At 36.7% G+C, this 9,536-nt stretch overlaps 1 protein-coding gene across 1 annotated transcript in view; it reads left to right on the top strand.

Moving 5' to 3' along the window:
• The first annotated feature begins 1,358 nt into the window (after positions 1-1,358).
• The window catches only part of LOC136812278 (uncharacterized), a 277,042-nt gene continuing 268,864 nt past the window's right edge, over positions 1,359-9,536 (top strand). The window contains exon 1 of the mRNA XM_067068769.1: positions 1,359-1,388. The gene's annotated coding sequence lies outside the window, so the exon portion shown is untranslated. The remainder of the gene's footprint in view (positions 1,389-9,536) is intronic.

The raw sequence follows: 9,536 nt of genomic DNA, 5'->3' as shown, positions 1-9,536 counted from the left end.
TATCAATCCCTTGTTACTAAAAAGGGTAACAGGGGGTAACACAGGGTAATAAACAAGGTAGCATGTTGATAATGGTGGCTCTAAGTGGTGAAAAATTGAGGAGTAAAGCCTCAACCCTGTTTCACATACAGTAATTATAAAAACACATACTAAACGTGTAGAACAGCCATTTGAAAGGCCTATTGAAGCTCGAATAGAGTGTCAATTTCTATCCTTTTGTATTATCAGTATCAAATTAATAATGGACAAAACCTTTGCTGGAATTTATTAAAGAAACTTAAAATTATTTCGTAAAAATAAGTCATCTTGTCAACATAAGGACAATAATTGATGATGAGAATTGTATCTCTGAATCTTCCTGCAAAAATCTCGTCCCTTAAAGGTATCTAGATATCAAAGGCATCTCATTCGGCATCTATATAGAGGGGGGTCCCCAGTGCACAAACGCCAAACTTATTTTTCCCTTTTTTCACTTACTTTTAGTTTTTACATAAATCCTTTTTGACCATCTTGTAGACAAGGTTAAAAAGTCCTTCTTTCAGTTTGTTATCACTTTGTTTGAAAGCTTCTTTCTTGGAATAATAAGCGAGCGCTATTCGGACCCAGTCCGCGAACGAGGAACCAGTGCGCGAACGATCTTTTGAAAGAAAAATTACAGCTCCGCTCGCAGGTAATACTTTAACTCTCTTCCAAGATGATACAGGGGTATTTGAACTTGGGCAAAATTATTTCAAAGGGAACCAGAGACCTTGATTTCAAAAGGATATTGTGCATAAAGTGGAGATTGTCATTGAATGATTTTGATTTCAGAGGATGTACAATAAAAAATGCTGAGAAATGAGAGCTCATACAAGTCTGTAGCACAAGCGAAACTAAAGTTATGACATTTTAAAGCTCAAAAACTGCCGATTTTTTCCATGAAACTAAGTGTCACCCAAAAATTAGCATTGTTAAAGTGGTTAATAAATTGACACTGACTGATGATTATGCTATCAAAGTCATGATTTTTAGCCATAGCAACGATAACACTTTGAGAAAATCAAAAAGATTTTTGGTAACACTCAAACAATTTTTTTAAATTTATCATGAATGCAGTACACATGATATGAAACGGAATCGGCTGTAAAAACCTTATTCAACTTTAGAACCTTATAGAGGGTTAATGGAAAGGTTTTCAAGATGGATCAAATGCTTAGATTTTGATACAAAGTTACTGTATCAGCTTAAAAAATGTTTGAGGTGATTATGGTTAAGTGAAAATTTCATAATTTTTATTTCAGTAAAGTAAGATAATTTTTCGTCATTCCGTAACCAAAAATGATTTCTCAATTAAAAACCAGTCTTCCCCCAGATAAAAAAATTCACTCCATTAAGAATTAGTGAATAAGGCCTTGGAGAGCTGAGGCCATTGTTTTTTCAGAGCAACAGAAAAAAACATAAACATAAACAAAAGTCAAGAAGAAAACGAATACCGGGTAGAGGCTGCTGATCCCGGGGCCTAGGCCAAAGGTAGCCCAACCCACCTGAGTTGTTTTATACTCAAAAGTGGCCGATCAAGCGGAACTTGTTTGGCTTGTGCTGGCTATCAAGTATCAACCTGGACAAAAGACCAAAGACCGCATAGCTTAAACACACCAGGTTAGCCCTGGACTATTGAGGTATTACTTTACTTTTTGCTTCTTTCCGTCCAACGCTTCATTCAATCTCACGTCTCAATACAAGGGTCCTGTGGCTGGTCACCCAGGCATTTAGCCAAATCCTGAGGAGCAGCTGCACATGACAGTGAATGGTTTCCCATGTGCAGCTGATCAGGTATCTTTTATCCTGAATTATCTGCTTTTTTTTGTTCGTCCAACTAATTCGTTCAACTAGTTCTCCTGTTGGCAATGTAATTTTACTGAATCACTGAGTTAAGTACCTACCCAGTCTCTGGTATAAATATTGACTGGCATGCTATTTCAAACCCCATTTCAGACCAAGACGAACAATATGATACTTTTCTTGATGAATGCATAAACGTTATCACTGAAAATCAAGTCCTTTCAAGAATGTCAAAGAAATCAACAAAAAGCATTATACCCAGAGATAGAAGAGTGCTGATGCGAAAACGCTTAAAGCTTAAGAAAAGGAAATCAACTCAAAAGATTCACCAAAAACTTATCGATATTGAACTTAAACTTCAAGAATCATACTCCAATGAAAGAAAGAACCAAGAAACAAATGTTACTTCGAAAATAAAATCCAATCCAAAATATTTTTATTCGTACGCGAAACACTTTTCAAAACACAAACCGAAGGTTGGACCATTGAAGGATCCAAAAACCAATCAACTGACAAATGACAGTCAAAAAATGGCAAACATTCTACAAGATCAATATACCTCTGTTTTTATGGAATCACTACCCAACTATAACTTTCCAGAAATCACTGAAAATCAACCAAATCTAAGTGATATCGACTTCTCAGAACAAAATATTATAGAGGAGATTGACACTTTATCCTCCAATGCTGCAGCAGGACCAGACGGCTTCCCTGCAATTTTCTTAAAACAAGTCAAGTCACAGATTGCAGCCCCTCTCTCTCTAATCTGGAGAAATATACTTGACAAAGGCTACACACCTCAACTTTTGAAAACCAGTTTCATCACACCCATCTTTAAAAAAGGCAACCAAGGCCTACCTGAAAACTATTGACCTGTAGCATTAACTTCGCATGTAACAAAGATCTTCGAGAAGATTGTCAGAAAACGGCTACAAAATCATCTAGAAGAAAACGACCTCTTTAACAATAATCAACATGGATTCAGGTCTGGAAGATCATGTCTTAGCCAACTTCTTTCGCACACAGAACGACTCATCCATCACATTGAAAAAGGACGTAACGTTGACGTTATTTACCTTGATTTCAGCAAGGCATTTGACCGTGTAGATCATACAATCTTACTCCATAAAATCGAGAGAAATGGTATAACTGACAAATTACTGCAATGGATCAGATCCTTCCTTACCGGTAGGACCCAACAAGTATCTGTTGACTACATCCTCTCCAAAAAAGCAGAAGTCATTTCTGGCGTCCCCCAAGGATCAGTTCTTGGTCCACTTCTCTTCCTGATAATGATCCAAGATATTGACACTAACATTCTACATTCATTTCTATCTTCATTTGCCGACGATACACGTTTAATGAAGGAGATCTCTAATAACACTGATGTTCAATTTCTACAAAACGACCTTGATATGGTGTATCAATGGACATCATTAAACAACATGCAGCTCAATGGCTTGAAGTTTGAACATCTTAAATACGGAAAAAATGAAGAACTGAAAGAACACTCAAGTTACCTCTCAGACACTGGCTCTCCTATTGAAACCAAGATGGACGTGAAGGATTTAGGAGTCACTCTGGATGTTAACATGACATACAGCAAACACATCACAAACCAGATCGAGAAAGTCAAAAGTATCATTGCTTGGATCCATCGAACGTTCAAAACAAGAGATTGTCAAGTAATGCTAACTCTTTGGAAGTCACTGGTACTACCACACATTGACTATTGCTCCCAGCTGTGGTCACCTTCAAAAAGATATCTGATCCAACAACTGGAATCACTTCAAAAATCTTACCTGAATGGAATCCCTACACTTCAACATCTCAACTATTGGGAGAAGCTCAAAGAACTTAAACTATACAGCCTGGAGCGGTGCAGAGAAAGATACAGGATTATCTACACCTGGAGCATCCTAGAACAGCTTGTACCAAATTTTAACTATGCTGAATACAAAGGTGGCATCTTCAGTTACGATAACCAGAGACTGGGTAGAAAATGTTATCTAAAAGAGGTGAACATAAGGCAAAAAAACATATGGAGAGACTCCCTGTCAGAAGAAGGTCCCAGACTATTTAATGCCCTCCCACAATCCATCCGTAACCTCAAAAACTGCTCCAAAACTAATTTTAAACATCAATTGGACCATTTTCTCAATTCACTACCGGACGAGCCACTGCTGCCGAATTACTTTCCTCTTAGGAGAGCTGATTCAAATAGCATCAAAGTCATGGTCCATCATCGGATTTCTCAAATTGGATGATTGTTGAGACGAACAAAAAAGCCTTCAAAAAGTAATGGCAATTAATTTATGCCTGGTTTGAAAGTACTCAGTAAGAGGTAGAAACTTGCCAAATATTTTACTCTGAAAATGTTTCCTTAAAACTTTACAGCATTTTTAATTTTTCCGTCATTCCGTAACCAAGATTTTTGGAAAATAAAATCCTCAACCGTTCAATCCAGGGAAGGCCAAACATGCTGTAAATGAGTTTTCTTGATCAATTGTTGGCCTATGTTGGATTTTGAATAACTAAAACTGCGACATTCATTGTATTTTTTGTGATATGGCTGTGGCTGATTTTTAGGCTAAAAAGCTTTAATTTCAAGGCTTTTTAGCCTGAAAAATGGCAAAATCAAGTTTCGGAAGTGCTGTAGCTCTAAAACAACTGCAAATGAGTTTAAGATACTATGAGAAATGATACATATAAATTTGAAAATATTACTGAAAAAAGATTTTCAGCTCTATACTTTAGTCTACTGTATCTAAATCCTTGGTCAAAATCAATCTATTAAACTCCAACAGATAGGGGTGTCCAGCTGAGGTTCAAAAAATGGACCCTACGTGGACTCATTTTACAAAAATTTTGCCAAAATTTGCGAAAAAAGTGACCCCTGAATGGGGCTAAAATTCCAAATTTTCCCCTTTTTTTCTCAAAATCTGCCACATCTCATCTTAATTCCCCACGAAAAGGTATCCTTAGGGTAGAAGGTTTCCTTAAAAAAAATTCAAAACAAACATTATGACATGATGAGTGTTCAAGATTGTCTAAACGCTGGTGAAAAAGGATTTTCAAAAAAATTAAATGTGAGAAAAATGCCAGTCTGGAAAGAAGAGAATATTTACGACAGAGATTTCTTGGTGTAGCCTTTGTGTAAGCCTATGAAATCCAAAGTCTGCGCCGGAGACATCCGGCGTACATGCCTTACTTTCCAGATTGGGAAAAATGGGCCATTCCAGAATTTGTCTGTAACAGGAGGGGGGGGGGCGGACGACACGATTTCCGAGGGCAAAGGTTTTCACCAAAATTCAAAATTTCCAAGAGAGGCTCGGAATCTTCGAGTTAGAATACTTTGAGTTACAGATTTTTGAGTTAGGAATTTTCGAGTTAGCTAGACTATGAGGTCATGTAAGAGTGCGTGGTTTGAAAAGTTCAAATACCCCTGTACTGTATGTATGTATCATCTCGGAAGAGAGAGTTAAAGTATATATTACCTGCGAGCCGAGCTCTAATTTTTTCTTTCAAAAGGTTGTTTACGCACTGGTTCCTCGTTCGTGGACAGGGTCCGAAAAGCGCTTGCTTTAACAACCTAGTATTCCAAGAAGAAGCCTTGAATAATGTCTTGAAATAAAGTGAAAACAAACTGAAAGAAGGACTTCAAGCTTGTTTACGAGATGGTCAAAAAGGATTTATGTAAAAACCAAAAGTAAATGAGAAAAGAGAAAAGTAAGTTTGCCGTTCGTGCACTGGGCACCCCCCTCTAACAAAAATTTTCTGGAATAATGCAATGGCCCAATTTTGGTCACCAACAACTTGGCAACGTTTCTTTTTAGTAATCCTATGGTAAAATGTTGGTCAAAAAAGAAAACCAAATTGAGAACTTACAACAAGAACTGATTTATCCAGATAAGAAACTGTGAAGATGTGGGTCGAATCAAATGCAAATGGATCAAAAGTCAAACATCAGATGTCAGAGCTAACTTTTTGCTGGGCAAAAATGAAGTCTTTCGGTGTCTGGGAAACCTTTATTTATTTTCGTCTCGCTTGTTCAATTATCGAAAGCACATTTAAGGTCTAATACTTTGTGTAACAAAAAGCGAGATTTAATTTAAAGAACTTCCTAATTGGTAATGAACGCCGCAATTGAACACAAAATGTACGTCATCATTAGGTAAGTCAGCCATGATGGCGGCAAATTTTGAATTTTATTTTTGAAAAAAAATCTCCTAAGAAAAGAAGACAGAAGAGAGATAACAGAGAGCTTGCCCAAACACACAAGACAATTGTCCTGAATTGGAGTGGATAAAGGGAAGTTTTTCATAAAATCATTTCATAGCAGTCTGCATTGTAACACGCATGTAATGCGTAATTTATAGTCGTTCTTTTAAACCACAAATGTAGTTATACAGTCAGCAGGGAAATCCCTGCAGAGGTAGTTTTCATTCGTGATTAGCCTACAAAGGCTTATAACAGCTACATATAGTGCTGGTCGACAAAGATAAACAAACATCGACTGTAAAAAATCGTACAAGAAAATAGCTTTTCTTTATTTAAAAGAATCTGATCTACGGAAAAAATATTTTGTCTGTGCGTTATTATAAAAAGATATGATCTCCTTGAATCTTGAATTCTGTCTGTCTGTTTCTTAAATATACTGCAATTGCGGTATATGAAAAAATTAAAAGTGACGTTTATACCGCAATTTCAGTAAGAAATTACTACCGCAATTGAGGGATTTCCCTGACTGTAATATTCCCCCGTGATAAATAAATTGCTAAGCTAGGACCCCCCTAGGCTAGGGTACCACCCCTAGTACAGTCGAGGATTATGCCCTAAATAAGAGATATACTCTATTTAAGAGAAGGTCTCTTAAGTAGGAGATTTCTTTCTCTTAACTAGGAGACTTTTCTTTCTTCGTTAATTTTTGGCCTTCTCATCATTTTGCGCAAGTTTTGAGCTTCATAGATCGACTCAGCACGTTTTTTCTCCCTTCTAGCAAAATTTGGTTGAGTTCTGCTTTTGTTTTGTGGACCTAGGATGGTTAAGGTCTATCAATCTAAAGGCCGATCTACATCATGAGAATTTCGTGAAAAGTAATAATAGATCGGGCCATATTTATTTAAGAAACGCGTTTAAGTGCGGTCAAAACGCGGGTCAAACAGAAAGTGAGTCGCTCTTGTCTCTCCTAAATAAGGGAGTTTGAGAAAAAACGCGTTTTGAAGGTGGAGCGTGTTTCTTCATTATTAAAAAAATTACGTCAACACATGCAAATGAGGCTATTTATGGTTTTTCGAAGTTTGAAAAAGAATGAAAAGGTATTTTATTTTGGTTTTTGGGTCATCGGAATCACGGAAACGTGATCTTTCACGCGATCTTATTTTCATATTGCGCAAATAGTCTGCTCTGAAATAAATCGGTGAAACGTACAGAATTCTCCTAGTTAAGGTACTCTCGGGTGCCTAATAAACGTACAGGCCAAAATAAACGTACAGGGAGGGGGTGAAATTGGAATTAATAAACGTACAGGCTGAAATAGACGTACAGGCGAGAAATCAGAGCTAAAATAAATAAACGTACAGGCTAAAATAAACGTACAGGGAAAAATCTATCAATTTTTCAAAAGTAGAACATCCAGGTCGAAACGACTGACTTAAAGTATAGGTATATCTCTTATAAATCAATGACAAGTACTTAAATAATCTTTTATTACTGTAAGTAACGAATAAATGAATCGAGTCAATACTTTTTATCAGTTTTTAGAAGAGAAAGTATCTTGAACATTTTTTTTCCAGTAAGAATCGGGCAATATTGGGTCAAAATAAATAAACGTACAGGAGGGAATAAACGTTGACATGTTGATTCAACGTAACGCGCGAAAACTGTCTTCTACCTGGTACACAAAAAGAACTGATACAGGTTTAATGATGAATTTTCTAGCACTTGCTCCAGTTAGGTACAAAAAAGCTGTTGTTTCGGGAATGATTCACCGTATTTACCGGGCATGTAGCTCTTGGAAATCTTTTCACGAGAGTTTAGAAAAAGCCAAAACAATCTTGATAAACAATCAATATCCTCGATCTTTTTATGATCCTATCATTGAAAAGACGCTCAATAAAATCATCGAAAAACCAGAAAAAGAAGAAGATGATAAGGATCTCACAAAGTTCTATATTCAATACCGTGGAAAAGTTTCTGATAAATTCGAAAAATCGCTAAGGCAATTAAATGCACCATGTAAAGTTGTTTTCACCACACGCAAGTTAAAAACGATCCTACCTTCATTAAAACCTAAGGTCGAAAAGCATCTACGAAGCAGTGTAGTTTATCTCTTTAAATGTCCGCGATGTAACTCGCGCTATGTCGGACAAACCGTTCGTCATCTGATTACACGCTTTAAGGAGCACACAAGGAGTCAAGTGGGAAAACATTTCATTGATTGTGGTAGAGAGATATCCCTTGAGCTGCCTTGAGGATGTCTCTATAATTGGTATGTCATCAAAGAATGAACAACACTTAATGACACTGGAAGCTTTGTTTATCAAAGACTTAAAACCTGAATTGAACACAAAGGACGAATACAAAAGCCGCACGTTAGTGCTAAAAATATAATTGTTCTTTTATTCATTTTTAATTTTTCGTTTCGCTTTATGTATTGGTTTCTAATTTTTTGATTTCTCGATTTTTTAAACATGTTTTTAGTATTTATGGGAAGGTTGTTGTATGAGGATGCTTTTTACGAAGTTGTATATGTTTTGAATTTTCTACTGTTTTTAAACTGTTTTTATATTTGTTTTTAGATATTAAATCTGATGATGGGAAGAATCTCCCGAAATATATTATGAAAATAAAAATAAAATTGTTGGTCACACCCTTTTCAATAAACGTACAGGCGGGAAAATTCTTCAAAATAATTAAACGTATAGGTCCGAATAAGGTGCGTACAGGCGGGAAATTTGACACGAAAAAAATAAACGTACATGTACGTTTATTGGGCACCCGAGAGTAACGTTCTCTTAAATAAGAGACTGAAAATCTCCTAAATAAGGTAATCCCCTAACTTGGGTATTCTCTTATTTAGGGTATAATCCCTGACTGTAGTAGGGGTGGTACAGTCACTTTCGGTCAGGGTTGTGGACGGCAAAATATGTTGTTTTTTATGAAATTTGTCGTTCTTTTTGTCTATTTTTAGTAATGTAATGCAGGATTCTTTAGACAGTCAGTACCTTTAGCCAAATTAGGAACATTTTTCTTTACTTTTACTAGTATTATTCCTAATTAGCCCGGGGGGGGGGGGTACTTAGGCAAATGGAGGGTACGGTATGTGCCGCCCTTAAGGGTACCTTTTTTGGACTTCCAAAGTCCCGCTAAGGGTCGGAAAAATCAGAAAATCAAATTTCAGTCCCACTATAAGGGTCGGAAAAATAGGAAAATTTCAACTTTTTACCCCCTGAAAGATCGAAATTTGGTCAAAATTGGTCAAATTTGTCCCGCTAAGGGTCGTAAACTTTGCAAAATTTTCCTTTGTTTTCTCCTTTTTAGTCCCGGTAAGGGTCCAAAGTTCGAAAGTTGGACGGCACCCCCCCCCCGTCAGCTCGCAAACCCTAGTACCCCCCCCCCCCAGGCTAATTAGGAAGAAAAAAATTCCTAATTAGGAAGAAATATTTAAAAGTTTAACATCTCTGAAATGAGCTACATTCGCAAATCCCAAGTAT

This window comes from Clytia hemisphaerica, unplaced genomic scaffold (assembly GCF_902728285.1).
Source record: "Clytia hemisphaerica strain Z4C2 unplaced genomic scaffold, Clytia hemisphaerica genome assembly, whole genome shotgun sequence".
Classification (NCBI taxonomy): Eukaryota; Metazoa; Cnidaria; class Hydrozoa; order Leptothecata; family Clytiidae; genus Clytia; species Clytia hemisphaerica.
This window is presented reverse-complemented; position numbering and strand designations above follow the sequence as displayed.